Below are 5,398 nucleotides of genomic sequence, written 5' to 3'. Positions count from 1 at the left end.
GTTCATGCAGTGTCTTTCATATAGGAGTCTAAGTACTTTATAACTATCTGTAGGTCATTGATTATAATCACTGTTTCACTGATCAAAAATGTGATGCGCAAGAGCCTTCACAAATAAAGAAAATAATTGAAAAAACATCAGTGGTTGCCAGGAGTTAGGAGGGAGGGATGAATAGACAGAGTGCAGAGGATTTTTAAGGCAGTGAAACTAGTAATGATACTATAATGGTGGATACATGTCATATAAATTTATCCAAACCTGTAGAATGTACAAGACCAAGAACGACTCTTAATGTAAACTCTCATATTCAGATGATAATGATATGTCAATGCAGGTTCTGGTAGGGGGAGGCTATGCATGTGTGGGAACAGGAGGTAATATGGGAAGACTCTAACTTCTTTTTAGGGGGAGTTTCTGTAACTTCTGCTAAATATTGCTGGTGAACCTAAAATTCAAAATCTATTAAATCTATTAAAAACAAACAAATAAAAAACCAAAAGAGCTAGTGAGCAATAAACTAATACAATATTTACTCCTATAAAGTTTTATCTGATTTAATTTCTTACACTTTGGAAGGGTTTTTTTTTTTTTTTTTAAGATTTTATTTATTTAGGGCGCCTGGGTGGCTCAGTCGTTAAGCGTCTGCCTTCGGCTCAGGTCATGATCCCAGGGTCCTGGGATCGAGCCCCACATCGGGCTCCCTGCTTGGCCAGGAGCCTGCTTCTCCCTCTCCCACTCCCCCTGCTTGTGTTCCCTCTCTAGCTGTCTCTCTCTCTCTCTCTCTGTCAAATAAATAAAAATAAAAAATAAAAAATGAAAAAGATTTTATTTATTTATTTAACAGAGAGAGAGAGAGAGAGGGAGAGTGCACAAGCAAGGGGAGTGGCAGGCAGAGGGAGAGGGAGAAGCAGGCTCCCTGCTCAGCAGGGAGCTCTATGTGGGACTCGATCCCAGGACCCTGGGATCATGACCTGAACTGAAGGCAGACACTTAACTGACTGAGCCACCCAGGCACCCCAATTTCTTACACTTTAGACTTAAAATGTAAACAAGTTAAGTAAGGCTGTGACTTAGTGGAAATCGGCACTTTTAAATACAATGTGTCTGGCTGCCCATGAAAGATAATGCCAATACTTTTAGGTGATATAAATGAAAGAATAATAAGATGGTGTCCCAGCGAAGAGAAATAGCTTACTCTCCACTGATCAGGTCCCATCTCAATTATCACTTATCTATCCATCACACTTCAAAAGAAAAATCATATTGAAGTAAATATTTACTGTGTATCTGTTAGTTTACAGATCTAATTCTGTGTAATCCTCTTCACAAGACTAGGGGGTGGGTGTAGTTATTTTACAAAGAAGAACACAGAACCAAATTGAAGTAGACTGGATGCTCAGACTCTTTGTCCCCAAAGTCTGTGCTTTCCCCACTCCTAACCACAACTCTGTGGTGCATGCTCCAAGAGGGGCTACTAGGAAAGTAGAGGGCATGGAGACCAAGGCACAAGAAGGAATAGCCCAAAAAGAGAAAACCCAGGGGGCAGAGAAACTCCCTCCAGAGGCTTGAGGGGTCTCACAGAGCAAAGAGGTTGGCCCTCTACTGGGTGGCTCTGGAGCCCAGATGGATACATTGAAAGCTCAGAGATGCTACTTTTGATACAGCAGGAAGAGTCCTTGACCAATTTCACTTGTCCACCAATGGAATGAGTTCCCACAACAGTAGCGGACTTCCTCTGCACTCCAGTTGATATAGAAAGCTGTAGGAGGGATCCCCATATTGGGGATTAGAATAACTGTCTTCTAGGGTCCCATCCAATCCCAAGATTGTTGAATAAGGACTTTTGAACAGCTGTGAGCAGACTATACATGGAATTATAGTAAGATCATATTGTTGCAAGAACGGGTAGACACTGGGGTTTTTTTAAAGATTTTTTCTTAGGGGTGCCTGGGTGGCTTAGTCGGTTAAGTGTCTGCTTTGGCTCAGGTCATGATCTCAGGGTCCTGGGATCGAGTCCTGGGATCGAGCCCCCAGTCGGGCTCCCCGCTCAGCGGGGAGTCCACTTCTCCCTCACCCTTTGTCCCTCCCCCAGCCTGTATGCTTGCTCTCTCTCTGTCTCCCCCTCTCTCAAATAAATAAATAAATAAATAAATAAATAAATAAATAAATGAATAAATAAACTTAAGGATTTTTTAAGTAGAAATTGACAAAATTATCCCCTTTAATTATAATGGAAAATAAATCATGCTTGTGCTTTATTCTTTTTCTCCTTTAATTAATGGATTTGCTTATTTAAAACCTTAATAAAAATTATATATAAAAGACCAAGCTCTCTGGGCTCAGACCTAGTTTGCAGTGACATGGCTAAATGCACCAAGAAGGTTGGAATTGTGGGTAAATAGGGGACTCATTATGGTGCCTCTCTCAGGAAAATGGTGAAGAAGATTGAAATAAGCCAGCACACCAAGTACACTTGGTGCAAAACCAAGATGAAACAACGAGCTGTGGGGATCTGGCATTGTGGCTCCTTCATGAACACCATAGCCAGTGGAGCATGGAACTACACCACCACCTCGGTCATCACGGTAAAGTCAGCTATCAGAAGACTAAAGGAGTGGAAAGACCAGTAGAAGCTCCACCATTTGAAACACTGCTAGCCTACAATAAATGGGTTAATTTATGTAACAAAATTACTTTGGCTTGTTGTTACATTTATTAATTAGATCTTCCGATTTGCGTTGCATTAATTTTGCTTCTCAAAAGACTTGGAAATTAAAAATCCTTCTAATTTTTGTTGGAAAAAAAATAAAAATAAATAAAACACCAAAACATTATTCCAGTCTTCCTCCTTGATTTTATAAAAGGAGCATTCCTGGTGTTTATGCATATTTTTTTCTTCCCATGTTTTTGTTGATTCTCTTGTATAGACATGCACCTGACCTTTAAATACATAATTTATGATTCAGTTTGATGTATTAGTTATTTTAAGGATGCTTACTCAGTCACTAATGCTACTCACCTAATATTTCTGTCTCCCAGGTTCCATAATTGGATGGCACTTCCTGGCCATCTGATAAGTGGATAAGGCTGTATGATTAGTGCTGGCCAATGAATTATGAGTGGAAGGGATATGTGTCACTTCTGAACCACACATTTATTTGATTGCCAATACAAGACCCTCCAGATCTCTCTCTTTTTTTTTTTTTTTCCTTCTGTTACAATGACTAGCAGTATGCAGGGTGGTCCCAGAAGGAGGAGATAGATGTAGAACAGAGTCCCCAGATGACATATGATGAATATAAAATGGGAAAGAGAAATAAAACTTTGTTTTAAGACACTAATATTTGGGGATTATTTGTTATTGCAGTATAACCTAGCCTATCCTGACTAGTACTGGGTCACTGTCCAACATGGTAGTTACTAGCCACCTGTGACTATTTATGTATAAATTTAAATTTAATTAAGTTAAAAATTCAGTTCCTCAGTCACACTAACCCCATTTCAAGAGGTCAAGAGCCACATGTGGCTGGTGGCTACCACAATGCCCATTGCAAATATAGAATATACCCATCATTGCAGAAAGCTTTGTTGAACAGTGATCACATACAGTAGTAGGATTTTTATGAGAGTTGGTAATGATATCTTCTTACTTTTCTTGATACTTTAAGTATTCATCTAATACCACCTTGGAGTTATTTTTGAAAAGTCTCACCTTTCTAAAAATCTCTTGCAGTGTCCAGTGGAGATTACCTTCTGGAAGAAAATAAGTCACTCCGGGCAGTTACATTCCTTAGAACTAGAGGGCGCAGAGGTCTTTTCCTATACGTACATTAGCAAAGGATTGACACCTTTTGGGTACTCTTGATACCTTTCATAAATGAATTCTCATAGAAGTTTTTAGTCCATCCTCTCTGAACATTTTCTACTTCTAACTCCTCTGTATCCCTAAGTAGGATAATGGTCACCTGGTATAAAATCTGAGGGGCTCAGTAATGATTCATCCAACTTTATGAACATCCTTATAAACAATTGTTTCTACTGTAAGAACTGTCATTGGATATTACAAGAAAATCTTGTAGGACCCCCAAACTGAACCAAGATATAAAATAATTCTCCCCAACTACTCATTAATTCATTCAACAACCATCTAGACCCTAGAAATACAAAAAGTAAAGTTCCCCCAAGGATCTTATAGTCTAATGGAGAACTAGATGGAAATAAATATAAGATCCAGTGCCAACATATCCATCTGTCCTATCACGGAGGAGATGGCAGTCAGTCTCTGTCTTGAAGTAAGATTTGCTGAGCAGGCAATCAAGGAGATGAAAACAAGATAACCCAAATATAACACTGCATGTTAATTATACTTCAATTAAAAATAAATAAATAAGCCCTGTGTGAGGGAAACACAGAAAGGATAAGATATTTTTGGAATTGAAAGGACAAATCAATTAATAAAGCTATTATTATTATTGGTTATTATAATCAATTCAATGGTTAAATCCATGACGATATTATTTCATATAAGTCCAGACATAGGTGGTTCCAGGATTGATTAATCTGATGGGTCAATGACATCAACAACCCAGGTTCTTTCCATCTTTCTTCACTGCATCTTCGATGTCCTTCATTGCCTTATTCTCAGGCTGTTTCAATCATTGTCACCGGATGCTGCCACAGGTTCAGGCATCACATGGAGGTACAACAATGTCCAGTTGAAGAAGAGGACATCTTTCCCTGTGTGCTTCTTTTTTTTAAGATTTTATTTATTTATTTGAGAGAGAGACAAAGCACAGCAGGGGAAAGGGGCAGAGGGAGAAGCAGGCTCCCCACTAAGCAGGGAGCCCAGCGCCATGGGCTCCATCCCAGGACCCTGGGATCATGACCTGAGCTGAAGGCAGACGCTTAACTGACTGAGCCACCCAGGCAAAGAAAGCACCATTGTCTTCACATCTAAGTGATCAGACTGTCATATCTCCACTCCTAAATTGCTAGCAAGGGCAATGAGATGACTGCTTTAGAACGGTCAGGAATTACTCCTGATCTGAGGCTAAGATCACCTTTCCTGAGGGGCGAATTCCTGAACAGTCACGACTTTCTTATAACTGAGGAAGAAGTGAGAACGACTATTGAACAGACAAGCAACAGTTGATTGTGGGATCTGGAGTTCAGGGAGCAGTGGGGGTGGTGGTGGTGGTGAAGAATGGCTATTAGCTTTCCAGTCTGGTGCCTGGATAACTTGTTATATAACTTACAGTCAGGTAGTTAGTTTGAGAGACAAGGCTATGAGCTCATTTTGGACATCTTGAGTTTGAGATATGCATCAGACAATTATAACTGCTGACCTGAGACCAGGAAATGAGAACTGGCTATATGTGGGCATCACCTATATGATAAT

The 5,398-nt window shown here is 39.8% G+C and overlaps 1 pseudogene; it reads left to right on the top strand.

The window, feature by feature from the left end:
• Positions 1-2,360: 2,360 nt before the first annotated feature.
• Positions 2,361-2,630, top strand: LOC116639351 (annotated as a pseudogene).
• Positions 2,631-5,398: the final 2,768 nt, after the last annotated feature.

Source organism: Phoca vitulina, unplaced genomic scaffold, assembly GCF_004348235.1.
Source record: "Phoca vitulina isolate PV1807 unplaced genomic scaffold, GSC_HSeal_1.0 scaffold1, whole genome shotgun sequence".
In the NCBI taxonomy this organism is placed as follows: domain Eukaryota; kingdom Metazoa; phylum Chordata; class Mammalia; order Carnivora; family Phocidae; genus Phoca; species Phoca vitulina.
Note: the sequence above shows the minus strand (reverse complement) of the source record. Positions and strands in the feature narration are given on the sequence as shown.